The 17,594-nt window shown below is 55.4% G+C and overlaps 1 protein-coding gene across 3 annotated transcripts in view; it reads right to left on the bottom strand.

Annotated features, from left to right (window-relative positions):
* TP73 (tumor protein p73) overlaps positions 1-17,561 on the bottom strand; it is a 73,871-nt gene extending 56,310 nt beyond the window's left edge. The window contains exon 1 of one of the 3 annotated variants that reach the window (XM_069545805.1): positions 17,407-17,561. The gene's annotated coding sequence lies outside the window, so the exon portion shown is untranslated. Of the gene's footprint in view, positions 1-3,814; positions 3,857-16,974; positions 17,294-17,406 lie in introns of those variants that run through there. The other 2 variants (XM_069545806.1, XM_069545807.1) reach the window with 2 other exon arrangements.
* Between the last annotated feature and the right edge of the window lie 33 nt (positions 17,562-17,594).

Consider the following 17,594-nt stretch of genomic DNA (forward strand, 5'->3'; position numbering starts at 1 on the left):
GGCAGGCAAGTTTGTAGGTGGGGGGTGGTGGGGTGTCAGAGGCACAGGCACTTGTGGGAGAAGTTTTCTCTAAGAAGGCACAGTGCAGGGGGCAGAGAGAATGACCTCACACTGGTGGGGGGTCCTGTGTCTAAGAAGGGGCAGGTCAAGGGTGGCTGGAATGGTGCCCCAAACCCAACTGCACCACCGCCAAGGGGGCTTCCATGGCAGCATCCAGCCACCTGTTGGGGGGCCTTGTGAGAAGAGTGGGAGCAGAAGTGAGGGTGTCGGTGAGGAAGGTTCAGATAGCAGAGAGGACAGGGAAGGGATCCAGGAGGCGGCGTGGCTGCAGGGCTGGGAGCCTCACGAGGCTGGAGAGGACCAATGAGATGCTTCAAGCAGAGCAGGTATCTGAGCTCTCGGTCATGGCGTGGCCCACATGAGAGCCGAGGTGGCTGGGAGTGGACGGCAGCTGAGCGCATCGTGGGCCCTCCATCCCACTGCCCACCTCCAAACGTGCCTTCACATGGATCTGGAATCCAGCGCTCCCCCCAATGGGGCCACCCCAGCCCAGATCCCCTCACCACTGCCCCGTAAGTGCAGCAGCCTTTTAGCCAGGCTCCCTGCTCCTGCCTCATCTGACGGCCCCCAGTGGCCGGATGTAGGCTCACGCACCCCACCCCTGTACCCCCACCAGGTGGAAGAAGTCAACGACACGAAGACCAGACTGCAGCCATGACATAAGCTATCACTCTTCTGAGAACTGGCCTCAGGGAATTCCCCAGCGGTCCAGTGGCTGGGACTCTGCACTTTTATTGCAAGGGGTGCGGGCTGGATCCCTAGGGGAAACTAAGATGTATGCCAAAACAAGAAAACAGAACTGGCCTCAAGAAATGGAAACAAACTGGCCCTGGAACAGAAGACTAACTGTACTTGAAACAATCAAAATGACACTGATGAGACCACCGGGTGACCGATTTCAAGATGACTGTCAGCGCTGACTGTGCTGTTTCCGCATGCAGCCCCCTCCCTCCACCTGTAATAGCTCTTGCCCCCATACTCAGTGGGAGGGAGTCACACTTTGGATGTGAGTCCGCCCACCACTCCCTCAACTCTGCTGCCAGCCTTCGAAAAAAAGCAAACTTTCCTTTGCACCAGGCTTGCCTCCTTTTGGCTTTTGAGTGGCGAGCAGTCAGACCCCATTTCTGGCAACACTCGCACCTTCCAGTCTGCCAGGCGCTCTTGCTGTTTCTGTCTTTCTCCTCCGAGCCACCCCTCCCGGGGTCCCACCTCTACACACCAGCATGCCAGCTTCTGTCCTCCAGAGTCTTCTCTTCCCCGGGTGAGCATTCATGCTCTTCAATTCTGCCCCACATGGTCGTTCTCAAACCACCTGACCACCCTCCTCTGGACACCTCCACACTCCTTGAAGGGAACCCACTCATCTGCATTCCCACCCTGCACAGACTCCTTGACTCTCACCCTGGGATCCTCGCTATGGGCTCAGGATGTACTAATTTCTACCATCCCCACTAATTTCTACCTCTACCCATCCCCACTCAGCTCTCCGTCCCCGCTGCCCCCAGCCATTGAGGCCCTGATCTAGTTCGAGAGCTCCAATTGACTCATGAATTCTGCTCCTTTCCATCTCTGAAGTCAGCTGACATCTGACATGACCTCATCCAAGGTGCCACGACTCTGGTCTCTTCATGCCTTACTCACTCCAGGAACACTCATCATCAGCCCTTCTGTCCCACCTGCCTCCCTGCCCCCACATCTCCAAGGTGCCCCCACCCCACCCCCTGGCCCTGGGGGTCTCTGTCTGATAACGATGTGCCCTCCCTCAGTGCCAACCCCAGCCTGGAAGCCTCTGCATTTCTTGATCTCAGTCTTCATGAGATCAAGGCAATGCTGCACCCCACTTTCCAGATGTTCCTACAGAAGCACAGAGAGCAGACCGCTTGCCCAAGGCCACTCAGAAGCTGGGTTTGACCCAACTCTGGTTAGGATCCACCCAATCCCTTCCCGCCAGGCAGCCCCACCCTCCAGGGGACCTTCTCTCTTCAGGGGCAGACAAGAGAACCAGCCTTCCCCCCACAGTGTGAAGGGTGCACTGAAGGGGTGCGGACAGGCCTGGGGTCAGCCCAAGGGGAAGTGAAGGTCCACGTGCACCGTCATTTTTGGTCTCACCAGCTGACTGAGGGTGGCGGAGGGGCACCAGCCGGGTAGAACTTGGCCCAGGACAGGCCCTAATGGCCCATCAGGTCAGGGGAGGCAGGAGTTGCCAGGCGGGCTGGAGAGGGAACAGGGGGCTCAGAGGCCTTGGTTACAGGAAGGGTCATCGACCTGCACCTGTGGGACTCAGAGAACAAGAAGGCGATTTGGCTCTCAGAGGGATGAAGGGGGATTCTGGTGGGGAAGGTCACCGGGGGGCACATTGTGGGTTTGGTGAACCTAGAGGCTGGTGGTCAGAGAGGCAGGGATTGGCTGGGTCCAGCGAGGTGGGGATAAGGACCACGGGAATGCAGGAGGGCGCCGAAGGGGTGAGGACATGTATCCTCTCCTGGGACCCCCTTCCACACTGATCCACAATGGGCTAATGCACTTCTGAGTTCAGCCCCTCAACCAGCTGCAATCGGGCGCCTTCAACCAGCTACCAGTTGTGTCTGGTTTGGGGCCTCTGTCTTTTCATCTGTAGAATGGGGACATCACACCCACCATGCAGGGCTGACCTACACAGGGGCGTCTAGCAGGATTCCTGGGGCATCTCGGGGTGCACACTCAGTGCTCCTGTCTGACCACTGAGCCATTTGTAAATCTTCTATTGGCTATCTTGTAGTTGAGCCCTCACTCCTCGTTCCACTCAGGCTTCAAAGTCTGCTTCCTGATGGCAGCATGTGGGGTGGAGAGCCAGCCACTGGGGCCTACACACCCCACCAGCATCATCAACACACACGTCTGTATTTGGTGTGTTTAGCCACTCAGTTGTGTCCAACGCTTTGCGACCCCATGGATTGTAGCCCACCAGGCTCCTCTATCCATGGAATTGTCCAGGCAAGAATACCGGAGTGGGTTGCCATTTCCTCCTCCAAGGAATCTTTCCAACCCAGAAACTGAACATGTGTTTCCTGCATTGCAGGCAGATTCTTCACCACTGAGCCACTGCCATCAATGCACACGAACACGTGTATACACACCTGCACACACACATGCTCTGCTTTCATCGTGGAGAATCCCCCAACCCAGCCCCTCCACTCAGGAGTGCAACCTCAGAGGCACCCCTGGAGCGCAGGTGGGACCACAGTGCCCGGCAGGCAGCACAGGAAGCGGAGTCCTGCTGCCCGGGTCTCTGTGATGCCTGGGAGGCAGCCAGGGTGGGTGGGAGAGACCGGGGAAAACCGGCTCTGGGCTGGCCCCATGGGGCTGAAGAATGGTGGCCCCCAGCGGGACAAGCCTGGCCATGCAGCTGGGGCCAGGACTGGGCAGCCACTCCAGGCCTCTGCGGCAGAACATGGAGAGAATTCCTGGTGGACCCAAGGGGGGAGGCGGCGGCACTAGAGTGACTTCTGTCCCTCCCCCAACTGCCCGGGCCATGCAAATTTCCCTGCCACCCCCCTGGGGGCAGATAGCAGTGCCACACAACAGTGGCTGAGCCCCATCAGGGGAACCACAGGCATGGCCTCCTCGCACTGGCCCGTCTGCCACCCCCGCCCCCAGGGTACCCAGTTCCCAAGTGCCAGGTGGGGAGCTAGTAAGAAGGGGCTTCTGCACCCTGGGGTGGCTCCAAAGAGCCCCAACCGGCAACTGAACGAGGGCCAGCCCGAGCCAAGCCTACCTTGGCGGAGCCTGGGCCCTGGAGGGTCCGTGCAGAGGGGAGGCAGCTGGGAGGCCCACAGCTCGTGGCTGGGCAGGCCGGTGGTGGCGGCAGCGTCCCGGTCGCCTAGGCGATGACATTGGAGCCGCGGAAGCAGCGTGGCCGCCTGGAGCCTCAGGGCAGACGGGGCGGAGCATGGCCTGGAGCCCTGGGGCCGTGGCCAGCATGTGCCCCCTGCTCTAGTGGACGCATCGCCCTCTGCAAGGGACCCGACAATAGCCCCACCTGGCGGGAAGCAGAACTGGGGGCGGCGGAGCAAGATCGCAGCCACTGACTCTGCTCGTGTTCCTGCTCGTGGGGTTTTTCTTCTGCTCCTCTTGGTCAAAATTTCCAAACACACTCAGAAGTAGAGAGAATGGCACAGTGAACCCATGGATCTGTCCTCCGGTCTCAACATCGGTCCGCCCTCAGCCAAAGCCTATTCTACAAATTATATTGTTTCACCTGTCAGTCACTCAGTCATGTCCTACTCTTTGCGACCCCATGGACTGCAGCCCACCAGGCTCCTCCTTCTGTTAGGGGGAGCACATTGACTGCAACCGCCCACCCTGGCCCGGCTCTCTAGTAACCATTCGCATGACAGGAGATCCTGGTAGGGAATATGGAACTAATAAGCCACCACCAACTGGAAGAGTTCGGGAAAGGTCGAAAGGAGACACCGCGTGTCCGTCCACTTCCCAGAATCCCTCTTGCTAGCATCCATCTTGGCTGAGCGATGCGTGCGCCACCAGGAAAGACTCTGAATTAGAGTGATTGGCCAAAGACCACCCAGAAACTAATCCCATCACCATAAAACCCGAGACTGCAAGCCACACGGCAGAGCTGTTCTCCTGGGTTCCCTTACGCTACTGCTCTCCAGTAGCGTGGGTGCCCTTTCCCAATAAAATATCTTGCTTTCTCAGCACATGTGTCTCCTCAGAAAATTCTTTTCTGAGTGTTAGACAAGAGCCCGCTCTTGGGGCCCTGAAGGGGGGCCTCCCCACTTCCTCCAACACTTCCATGGGATTTTCCAGGCGAGAATACTGGAGTGGGTTGTCATTTCTTCTCCAGGGGAATCTTCCTGACCCAGGGATTGAACCTGGGTCTTCTGCATTGCAGGCGGACTCTTTATCATATGAGCTACCAGGGAAGCCCTTGATACAGAAGCAGGTGCTTCTAACTGATAAGGATCCACCTATTTCAACACCTATTTCAAAACTGCTGATACTCAGCTCTTTCTGTCCTACCAACACACATAGGCACGTGCAGGTGCACGCACACACACAGACATACACACACTCACAGAATAAATTCAGATAATTCAATGTAATATGCGGCCACAGTACCACATTCTGAATTTCCAGGCCCAACTTTTAACTGCTGGTCAGAAGGACTTTGAGGAGGACACAGATTTGGGACATTCATCTGTATCCACACACTGTCCCTTCCCTCCCCCACCGCAGGCAGCAGCACAGAAAGCCCAGCCCAGCTCCTGGTAGACATTGCCAGAGGGACATTGCGAGTGGGATAAAGGACCTGGAGGTGGCAGCCCTAGGTTATCTGGGTGGATCCAGGGTAACAACAAGGGTCCTCCTAGGGAGGCGGGAGGTCGGGGTGGAGGGAAGGTGCCTGGATGTGGCTTTGCAGAAGGAGGCCAGGGCTGCGCCCTAAGGAGTGTAGGCGCCTCTAGAAGCCCGAAAAGGCAAGAAACAGGTTCTCCCCTGGAGCCGCCAGAAGAAATCAGCCCTGCCAGCGCCTGGACTTTAGGCCAGTAAGACTGACCTCAGCCATCTAACCTCCAGAACTTGTAGGAAAACAGATGCACGTTGTCTTAAGTGGCTGAATTTGTAGCAATTTGTTTATAGCAGCCTAGGAGACTGATAACAGTTTCACAAAACACAAGCTTGGGAAACGTCATTGCAGAGATCTCCCATTTGTCAGGGCCCCAGGGACAGACATTAGCATGGCAGTAAGTCTGAGGAGGAATCCCTGGGGTGAGAGACGCTTTACAGAATAGCAGCCCCTGGCTGGACAGAAAGGTGACTGAAGACAACACCGTCCTGGGAGCCAAAGTCCTCGCCCTTCAGGGACGTCGCACACAAACACATGCACACACATGCACACATACAGATACACATGCAAGCATGGACACACACACACCTGTGCACACTCGTACACAGAGACACACGCACCAACACACATGCACGCATAGACATGTGTACATGCATGCATACGTGTGTGCACACACATGTGCTCAGGCATATGCACAGAGACACTTGCACACCGACACACACACGTATGTTCACACACAGACACACACACATGCTATAAAACAACAGCGAGTGGAGGAGGGAGGCAGGTGTTTCCTAGTCCTTGTAAAAGAGGCGGAGAAGCCAGAGGGATGCTGAGGGCTCCCCATGCCCTGATTCTGGGCTCTGCCAGGCCACTTTCTGCCAGCTGATGGCTGCAGTAGGCATGTCCTCAGGGAAGCCATGCAATTCTGGGAAGGACCCCTGCTGCCCATTCTTAAGAGAAATGGGTGATCTCACCCTGGGCTCCTGTGGGGTGACCTCCTGACTGCCGCCTCTCTTCCCCTATGGAGACAGGAGAGTCCTGAGCTCCAGAAGGCTTAGGCCCCACCGTCAGAACTGGGACGGTGGATCCACAGCCCCAGGCTCTTGGGTGACAAACCCTGCCTTTCCTCAGCAGGAACAAGGAAGTCAGAGACAAAGGATGGGTGGCTGACCCTTGAGTGGTGGTCACAGCTGGGCCTCTGGCTAAAGAGCAGTTGGCACAAAGGGCCAACAGCCACCAGCTCTGGGTGGGGCACTTGACGAGCATCCTGGGCCCCTTCTCCCCTCAGGAGACGCGATCAGAAAAGCCCTCCTTGCTGAGGCCGGAGCCCAGGTCAGCCTGGGAGGCCCAGGTGTGAAGTCGGGGCAAGGCCTCTGGTTATCTGCATGGAGAGGGGAGCAGAGGGCGGGGCCCTTGAGGCGTGAGCTTGCCTCACTCCCCTATTGCAGCCAGAACTGATGGCCACAGGCCCTCTGTTATTCCCTCACAGTCCCGGGCATCAGGAAGAGTCTTGGGAGCCAGAAATCAAGGTGTTTCTTCTGGAGGCTCCAGGACAATGTCTGTTCCTTTCTTTCTTCAGCTTCTAGAAGCTGCCTACATCCCTTGGCTCCTGGCCCCTCCCCTCCTCCATCCTGAAATTCCTCCCTCCACCCTCTTCCTCCATCTTGCTTTGACCCAGCCGCCTTCCCCTTAGAGGGACCTTTGTGATGACACTGATACCCCAGATACCCCAGGAGCAGATACTGCCCGCCTCTAGTCTTTGATTTAATCATGTTCCTCTTCCTGTGAAATAAGTCGCAGGTTCTAGGGACCAGGACATGGATGCTTTGGGGGGACATTCTTCTGCCTTCCGTAAATGCCCTTTATTCCAAGACACATCTTGGGGGCCCTGGATGGGGGGTCAGCTAAAACAGCCCTGCATCTTTAGACAGAAACCTCTGGACTTCCCTGGGGGTCCAGTGGCAAAGATTCTGAGCTCCCAGGACAGGGGTTGTTGTTGTTCAGTAGACTGCAGCACGCCAGGCTTCCCTGTCCATCACCATCTCCCTTCACCTTCAGCAACTCCTGTGAGTTTGCTCAAACTCATATCCACTGAGTCGGTGAAGCTGTCCAACCATCTCATCCTCTGTCATCCCCATCTCCTCCTGCCTTCAATCTTTCCCAGCAGCAGAGTCTTTTCCAATGTAGGGGTCCTGGGTTCAATCTCTGGCCAGGGAACTAGATCCCACATGCTGAAACTAAGACCTAGTGCAGAGAGAGAGAAAGAAACAAAAAAGGAAATAGAAACCCCTGCTTCCTGCTGGGGCAGCAACTGTGTGGTTGGGGAGGAGGCAGCAGAGGCATGTTCAAGGCCACCCCCCACCATCCCACCTCCCACTGTTAGAGGATCCTTCCTCCAGTTCTCAGCGTTTCCCAGGAGCCCCTGCTCATTCAGGGTGCATTCCCAAAAGTGTGTCAGAAAGTCGACAGACAGTAGCCAGATCCCCGTGAACCCTCAGTGCCATACCCGACATGTGACTCCCTCAGCACTGGGCACCAGAAAAGGCACTTTACAAACAGGGATCATTTAGTCATCATGTCAGCCCTGGAGAACAATTACTGTCTCCATTCTGCAGGTGAGGATACAGAGGCACAGGGAGACTAAGGAAAGACACACAGCACAGCTGGGCCTAAAAACCAGCAGGAGATGAGCCTCTGACTAAACCACCCATTCCAGACGCGTCCTGGGCAAAGCATGTGCCATGTTTCCTGGGACGTGCTTGTTCTTCAGGACTGAACCACCACCATCAGATTCAGGAGACTCCAGGAGTTGAACCAAACTCCTGACCCACCTGCTGTGTGTCCTGAAATCTTCTCCCAACTTCTCCGCAACCCGCTCCCCCCGCCCCGACGCCAGCACCGTGTTAGTTTCCAAATGCAGGTGAGACAGCTTGGAGGAGCAGGTGCCCCAAAGCTGCCCAGAGGGCCTGCTGTCTCAGTTCTGGGCACAGCCCATCCTGCCCCTGGTGGTCAAGACCTCTCCCCACCCATGTCTTTAAATAAAGGAAGCTCTGAATCATGGCTTGCGCCCAGGACCTTCAGGAGGGGGAAGCTTGGGCTCTGGCAAGCCCCTGCGTATTTGCTTCCCCTCCTGGTGCCTGGTCTCCGAGGAGTGGTCATTTTGGTTTTAGGTTGATATCACTGGGAGGCAAGGCTGTGGGCTCTTAGCCCTCAGAACGGAGCCTAGAAACTGTGGGTGCTCAGGAATGAATGACAAGTGATGGGTGGATGGATGGATAAAGAGTTAGACACCCTGTGGAATACTGATTTAAGCCACTCCACATTCCTTTTCTGAACTTTGAGATCCAAAAAACTCAGAAGACTGAAAGCCTTTCCTTACGTCTGTGGCTGACGCTGCTGGGTGGACAGACACGAGACTCCCCAAGGTCTTTGTTGATGTTTAAGGGTAAACATCCATGTGTGTCATTGCAGAAACATGGGTGCTCCCATCAGACCTCTTGGTGGTATCACAATACAGACGATTCAGACACTATGCTACTTTTCTATAATGAAAAAGTGAAAGTGAAAGTTGCTCAGTCATGTCCAACTCTTTTCGTCCCCGTGGACGATACAGTCCATGGGATTCTCCAGGCCAGAATACTGGAGTGGGTAGCCTTTCCCTTCTCCAGGGGATCTTCCCAACCAGAGATTGAACCCAGGTCTCCTGCATTGTTGGTGGATTCTTTACCAACTGAGTTATCAGGGAAGGCAAAATGGAAAAAAGTAATCTGAATTATGAAATATCAGGGCTCAGGATTAGTTTGGACCATAAAGTTAGGGCAGTCACAACGGCTTGATTATCCCCACGGCCCGGTTATAACCAGAGATGCCCAGATAAGGGGTCGGGAAAGGGTCCCTCCCTGGGACCACAAGGGCTGAACTGGCCACATCCTCACGTTCTCTCCTTGTGTTAGTCACTCAATCATATCTGACTCTTTGTGACCCCAGGGACTGTAGCCCGCCCGGCTCCTCTGTCCATGGGATTCTCCAGGCAAGAATACTGGAGTAGGTTGCCATTTCCTCCTCCAGGGGATCTTCATGGCCCAGCAGAGATCGAACCTGTGTCTGTTACTGTTACTTCTAACCTACACTGGCAGGCAGGTTCTTTACCACTAGCGCCACCTGGGAGGCCCCATTTTCTCTCCTTATATGGGGAAGGTATTTTCCCACTCATCAACCAAAGCCAACCTTCACACAGCAGATCTGGGCTAGCTGATACCCTCACCATGACTCTCATCACTTTTTACCTCCGTGGATTTTTTTTTTTAATTTTGTCAATGAAGCACTACTGAGTAGCACAAATTTCAAAAGGTTCAAAAAGGTTCAGGCAGAGCCACACCGGTCTCTCACAACCCCGTTTGTCCCAGTCCTGGCTCCCGTCTGGGAGCACAGCAGCTGACACACCTAGCAGATTTATCAGGAGGAGAGAAACAGAACAGACCAAGGCTTAGTCACAGCAGAGCAAAGAAACGAGAAAGTCAGCAACTTGAGGTTCTGTTGACCACTTCACATGACCCTGTCTGGCCAGAGACTCCCCCAGACTCCGAAAAGACAGCACGCAGCTTCCCCACACTCTGCTGACACGGGGCTCTTCTACTTTCCTCCACCTGCACACTCCACTGCGAGAGCAGACGCTTCCTAGTATCTTAATTCTTTCAAACATCATATGGACCAGATGACGACCAGACAGTGCTCTTGGCATCACAACGACCTCAATCTTCCAACTGTCTATTTGGACTACTTTTTATCAGAATTCATTACTTTCACATTAATCCAATTAACATCTTGTTTACCAATACCTCATTTTTAATTTGCAGCTTCCTTCTAAAAGCCGGGGGGGACTTTGACAACCTGCGTCCTCCTCGCTCATTACTGCCAAGTAATTAGGCAAGGAGCACCCCTGATCAGAAGCTAAGAAGCCTGGAGCAAGTTGCAGCTTGTCTGGCTCCTCAAGGAAAAAAAAAAAAGACAGAGCGTCTCCTAATTAACCGGGCTTTTGTTGGTTGAGTGAGGGGAGGGAGGGCAGAGGTGGGGGAAACGGAGGTGAGTAAAAGCAGAGGGGCCTCTAATCACTGGGTTTTGCAGATCACAGAAAATACCGAGGGGATCCTCTTTTGATCTGCATACTAATGACCTGCCCTCCCACAGTCTTTTGGGGAATTGTGCTAAATTTGCATTGCACATAATGCAAATGATCGAGGACCCTAAATGCAGGACCGCCCAGTGTGGAGGGGGTGATTAGATCTGTTTATTTGTGTCCTGCCTGGCAGAGAGGAGGATTTGATCCCTGGGTCGGGAAGATCCCCTGGAGACAGAAATGGCAACCCACTCCAGTATTCATGCGTGGAGAATTCCCTGGACAGAGGAGCCTGGTGAGCTACAGTCCGCAGGGTCAAAAATTGAGGGATACAACTGAGAAACTCAGCGCGTGTGCTCACGCGCGCACACACACACACAAAGCACAGGGAAGCATAGCCTCCCCTCCAGTAGCCCCAACAGTTCTGCAGAGACTCATCAAGACGCACCCCTCCCAAAAGCCACCCTCCATCACTGTGGAGGATGGCAGGACCCACACTGAGCCCCAGGCTGCCCTCCTGGTCCCCACTCTGGCCCGTCCCCCAGAGGCTGGCATGTATGCTGGATGGACACAGAAGCGGCCTCTGTCTGGCAGGTGGGCACCACGCAAGCAAGCTCGGAGGCCCAAGGCTGCCAAGAGAGGCCCTTGGATCTTTCTCACTTCTCAGCCCCGACGGAGAAAAGAGCCCCGGAAGTCAGGGGGGAGGGGGAGAGGCATCTTCGCTGCCTGCTCTGAAGGACCCAGTCCATCCTTGCCCCAGGAGAAGCCGCCCGCCCAATTAGCCAGAGGCTTCCCCAGATGCCCGCCTCCCGGGCCTGGCACCTTGGAGCGGCAGGTGAGCAATTAGAGCACCCGCCTCTCCTCACAGGCACCCAGGGCCTCAGGGAATGCTTTGCCGGCTGGCACTGGGCGGGGCTCACCAGGGACTGGTCCCTTCTACATGCAGCCACCCTGAGCAGGACCACAAAGGAGGGACCCCTGGGCACCCAGCCCAGACCTGATGCCCAGGCCCCCGAACCCTGGCTGGTGGGAGGCAGACTTGTCTGATGGGGCAGGGAGGGGCTGGACCAGTCTTCCCTGGGCGCCTTGAGTCTGCCCTCTGGGGCTCTCAGGTGTGTCCCCGTGGGCCACTCAGTGGAGCCCTGGCTTCAGTTCCAACAATAAGGAGGCAGGTGGGTGTTCCCCGCCCATGGATGAAGAGCCTGGGGACTAGTCCAAGGTCATGGAGGAGCCAGGTCTGCTCTGGACTACTGTCTGGACTACCAGCCCAGGGCTCTGCCCGTTGTACCCTCTGCCCGCGGTATGCCAGGCATGGGTGGCCAGGCAACACCTGCATCTGATTTAATCACTTGGTCTGAGGTTTCTGGCTTCGGTGCCCACCTACAAGTGCGGTAAACGCTTGTAGGCATGTACACTGGTGGAGGGGCCACTATGAATGTCTACTGTCAGGGTTATAACTCACCCTTGCCCCAAAACACGGGTGGGAGGATAGAAGCACTGGGCAGTCTGGACTGAAGCGCAGTCCTCACTCCGGTGCCCCCACCCCTCTGGCTCCCAGGTCCCTCTGGGGCTCATTCTTTGTGGGACCAGATTCTAAACCCAAGGGCCAGAGTGTCACTGCCACCGACCCTCTAGAGCTGCCCGAAATGTCCACTCCATGGCCCTAGACCTGCCCTCGGGGAGGCCCCGTCTCCTCTCTCCAAGCCCCGCAGTGCCCTCCCTGCTGCCTGGTCTCTCTCCTGGTCTAGTTCCCTCAGAGATGCCGCCCCTCCTCCCCTGACTCCCCCAGGTTGATGCCTGCCCACCTCTAAGCCCCTCTTTGCCACCGGTGGCCCAAAGCCGCCCAGTGTGTCTGTTCTCTCTCCCACCGCTGGGGGCTGTGACGGCCCACGTAGACTTGGGTGGGGTGGGCGGGATAGTGGTGGGAAGAACTCCCCACAAAGGCTGGAGAAGTGGCTCCCTGCACCTTTGGCTGCCCTGGAACAGACTGGGGGGAGGGGTGTCCAGTTCCTCTTTCAGTACAGAGGGGTGTGGGTTAGAAGAAGTTTCTTCACCTTTTACCTCCCGGCCCCTGGGCAGCCCAAAGGCTGAGGAACACTTCTTAGAAACATATTTCAGGGAGTTCACTGGTGGTCCAGTGGTTAGAACTCAGTGCTTCCACGGCCGTGGCCCAGGTTGGAGCCCTGGGCCCTGGGGGTTCCAGAGGTCGCGTGTGCAGTACGGGCAAGCAAAAAATTACAAACGAAACTAACCCAGGTCTCCGGCACTGTAGACAGATGCTTTACCGTCTAAGCCACCAGGGAATTCAGCTACATTGAATCACGATTATTCTAGTGGGTTCAATGGCACCCCCCTCCCCTCTGTAGACACGTAAGATAAAGATCTCAGGATGGGCTCTCCCGGATTGCTGTGGTTCTAAATCCAATGACAAGGGTCCTTATAAGAGACAAAAAAGGGGAGACACAGAGGAGAGGCCATGCGAACCCAGAGGCTGGGATTGGGGTGATGTGTGTAGAAGTCCAGGAAGATTCGGGGCGAGGGGTAAGACACAGACGCGCTCTCCCTCAGAGCCTCCGGAGGAAACCAGCTCTGCCCACACCTGCGTTTTGGACTTTTGAACTCCAGCCCATGAAAGAATAAGTCCTTTTCGTTTGTTTTCAGCCCCCTCGTTCTTGATTGTCTGCTAGTGCCCCAGGACGCTAACACAGTTAGGATGATACTTAAAAGCAAAATTAGGGACATTCCCTCCCCGGCTGTCCAGTGGTTAAGAACCCGCACTTTCACTGACAACACTGGTTCAGTCCCTGGTTGGGGAAATCAAGATTCCACAAGCTGCATGGTTTGGCCAAAATAAGATAAAAGCCAATTTGTGATATGGTGATTATGGGGCTTCGGGTAGCAGGTCTGACGACTATTTCAACTCAGTGACAAGAACAAACGAAATTTTGAGATTTCCACAGCAGCTGCCACACACAATGAAAATATCAGTGATTCCTTTAGGAATTTTTGCTCTCTTTGGGTCTCTGATTTGAGGAAGGATCTCTAGGAAAAGAAAATACTTTTGAGGAGCGAATGTCTGGTCTGCAAAGGAATACCAGCCTGAGAGCAGACAGGAAGCAGGGGATGCAGATGAAAAGTCAATGCCCGCCCACTCGTGCAGACTCTCAGAGCCGGCTGCAGTGAAAGTGTCTTTAACTCGAGCCCCAATGAGTAGAGGGAGCTTTTCTTGTATAGAAAAAAATCAATTTTCCTCTGCATAACACACTCAGAAAGGGTTTTCCAGGAGTCCTACGTAACCTACTTAAGAAGGCAAACTTAAAGAAAAAAAAAGATATTGTATATTTTCAGTTCAATTCAGCCGCTTAGTCGTGTCCGACTCTTTGCGACCCCATGGACTGCAGCACTCCAGGCCTCCCTGTCCATCACCAACTCCAAGTTTGCTCAAACTCATGTCCATTGAGTCGGTGATGCCATCCATCTATCTCATCCTCTGTCGTCCCCTTCTCCTCCTGTCTTCAATCTTTCCCAGCATCAGGGTCTTTTCAAATGAGTCAGTTCTTTGCATCAGGTGGCTTGTATATTTTGGCTACACATAAATGGATGCTGCTAGTTCCAGACAAGGAGAAGGCAATGGCAACCCACTCCAGTACTCTTGCCTGGGAAATCCCATGGACAGAGGAGCCTGGTAGGCTACAATCCGTGGGGTGGTAAAGAGTCCGACACAACTGAGCAACTTCACTTTCATGCATTGGAGAAGGAAATGGCAGCCCACTCCAGCGTTCTTGCCTGGAGAGTCCCAGGGACGTAGGAGCCTGGTGGGCTGCCATTTATGGGGTCGCACAGAGTCAGACGAGACTGAAGCAACTTAGCAGCAGCAGCAGCAGTTCCAGACAACTCGGTAGGGCACAGAAACACTTTATAGCAGCTTGCATGGGTAAACTGGCACACAGTGTTCTGGGGGCACAGTTCTCATAACAATAAATCTTTCAGCATCCAGACAGAAGCATGGTCAGGGGCCAAGGGAACTAGGACTTGCTCAAACACTCGTCTCAGTTTTTTTTTTTTCATTTTTTGCTATATAAAGCTAAATCATCAGAAAATGAGTAGTTTTAAACATTGACTCAGCACTCCCACAGAAATGTCCAAATTGGAAAATAAAGGCATGCCCTTCCCTTTTATGGGGGCTGGGTAGAAGAAATACACAACTGAAGAAAGTTTCTGGCTTTTTTTTTTTTTTTTGCAAACTCCAAGTTCATTGTGTGTATCCTCGATGTCTTTTATACAAGCCTTTAGAGGACAAACTCCCCTTGAATTTGTTGTACAGAAGCAGTCTCCTGGCTGGATGAAAATGAAGCTTCCTTTCACCCACTCATGATTTCCCTTTAAGGTGTCAGAATCTCCGGGTGAATGCCATCCTTGGCCATAGGCAGGACCTTCCCCAGGTCCGGTTCCCAAGTTCTCTACAAATAACTACTCAGGGAGGCATCCTTGCTCCAGTACCCTCGACAGAGACTGGCAGCTTCCATCCAAACCACAGGCAGATTCCTGCCTCACTGCCAGCCGTTCCCCACTCCCAAGGGGAGACCTGCTGGCTCCCAGAGAACCATGTCCCCTACCCTACCAAGGCCTCTGGAGCAGCATCAACAGCCAGCTCTTTGGGACCCACTTGTGGGCAGCAGGCGTCATTCTAAGCACTTTGATATGGCATCCTGGTTACTCTTCCTCCAACCCTCTGGGACAGAGGCCATTATTATCTTTCTTTATAGTTGGGTAAACTGAGGCTCCAAGCGGTTAGGTAACTCACTGGAGGTTTGTGACAAGTAAGTGGCGGAGAGGGGATTTGAACCCTAATGTTCTAACCTCCACACCTACCCGATTAACCACTGCACCAGGCTGGCCCTTCCATGGGGCTGTCCTTGGAGGCTGAATTTGTAGACAGCTACCCTGTTCTCCTGTTTTCCCAGCCAATTCTGGCAGATAGTAAAGGACAGGGAGACCTGGAATGCTGCAGTGCGTGGGGTCACAAAGAGTCGGACACAACTTAGAGACTAAACAACAACACCCTGTCCCCCAGAACCTCAGTAGGACTTTGAAATCAGGCTAAGCTTTCTGTGGCCATTCTCCTGGTGGCACCCCACTGACACCCTGGCAGCTTCTGGTACCAGCCCAACTTTTTATCTTATTCTTACAAATCACATGCATGATCATACATTCACATGTTGCAAAGTATTAAATACTTTGACTTTTCGTTCTCGATACAATTCTTTTTTAACTTATTGAGTAAGTCAAAAGATGAGTGCTAGACTTCCAGTAAACAGTGTATTTTTGCCCAAAAGCTAATTATTAAGGTGAAACAAACAGTAACAATGACAGAAAGAAAAAAAAAAAAACCAGAAGAAAACAATTGTTTCAAGACTCCCAAATGTACAGCATTCAATAAGCAGGCCACAGTATACTTGAACGAAATGACTTCTGGTCAGAAGTGAACGGTGTACTGTTTCCCCAGCCCCTTGCTGGTTCGTAGTGGTTTACCCATCACCCATTTATTTATGCAGACACGTGTATACTTTGTGCAAAGCCGCCTAGGGACCAAAGGAAAATACAAGCTGTAACCCATGGGGTCTCAGAGTCTGAGTGACTGAACACCAACAAGAAGGCGATAATAGCCCCCCCCCCCAGCCCCCGCCCCAGTCTAAGGCCTAAAAGGACGGTGACTGCAAAGCAAGGAGGACTAGGAGAGAGGGGGTCCCGGAAAGACGTGTGATCTCTGGCCAGGCCGGCCCAGGGCCGAGTTCTGACCCCTCTTTTCCCTGTTTGGAACAGATTCAGAAAACAGGTGGGTACTCCAGCCAACCCAGGGCCACCCAGAGATGCTACTCTGGAACCTGGTCCCTTGGTAAACCACCCCTGGGACCAGCTTAGGGGCTATGCCCAGTTCCCCTGGTCCAGGGAAGACCTCGGCCTTGCGGGGTAGGGTGGCTAACGCCTCCAGATTGCTAATAGCCCTCTAGAGTGCAGACGGCTGGGGCCCGGCGGGGAGGGGCTTGTCAGCTACCGGCACCTGCACCCCCCCCAGCCAGCCTCTTCGGGGGTCGCACTCCCCACCTCCCCTTGAAGCTGGGTTGGAGAGGGGTTAACCTGAGGCAGGCCCTCTGGGAATCCCAGCCAGGTTGATCCTGGCCCAAAGGCCGCCACGCTGGGGGCAGGACCCCACATCTCCTCCCCGGCTGGACTCTGGCTCCCTGCCGCCTCACCGCGCCCAGTGTCAGTAGCTGTTCGTACTCGAGGGAGACCCCAGGTCAGCCTTTCTCGAGTTCGTGCACAGGGTCTCTTCTCACCAACCCCCAGCTTCGGAGCCGCGAGCCCATGCGCCCGCGGCTATGGACTCAGGCCCCGCCGACGGAGCCCAAACACGCCCAGGCCCCTTGCGCCAGGTCCCCGTGCTGCTTACCCGGTGCCGTCGGAGCCCCGGGAATCGCCTGGCGCTAGCCCGGGCTTCGCCGCGTAACCCCTTCGTGCGCGCAGGGCGGGCGCGGGACGAGAGGCGGGTGCGGCCTGGCGGGCGCGGGCGCGGAGGCAGGGCGGGCTCCGGCCGCCGAGGCGGGTTATATGGGCGCGGGGAGGGGAGGCGCCGCGGGGAGGGGTGGCCGCCAGCGTTAGCGCCTTCCGCAGCCGGCCGGCGGGAAGGCAGCGCGGGCCGCTCAGCCGTTGGCAAGAGGAGCAAGGGGCAACAGCGCCAGGCTGGGGCTAAGGTTGCCATCCGGCGCTCCGCCCCCCCAGCTGGCCGCGTCCGAGTCGGGGTCCTGGGGCGCACTCTGCCCCGCCTCCTTCCCGCCGCCTTTTGGCGCGCGTCGCCCCTCCCGGTCCCGGCGGGGCCGCCTACCTCGGGTTGGACGCGGGCCGGGCCCTGGGGTCCTAATGCTGAGGAAACGGGACAGTGGCTCTCGGCCGGCTTAGGGGCGCGCACGTGGAGGGCAGAGGTGCGGACTCCGCGGCCCGACGCCTTCCTGTCCCCGGGACGTCGCATCTTCCGGGTCCCCGTCCTCCACCCCCACGGGCGCGGGACCCCTC

Source organism: Ovis canadensis, chromosome 12, assembly GCF_042477335.2.
Source record: "Ovis canadensis isolate MfBH-ARS-UI-01 breed Bighorn chromosome 12, ARS-UI_OviCan_v2, whole genome shotgun sequence".
NCBI classification, from domain to species: Eukaryota; Metazoa; Chordata; class Mammalia; order Artiodactyla; family Bovidae; genus Ovis; species Ovis canadensis.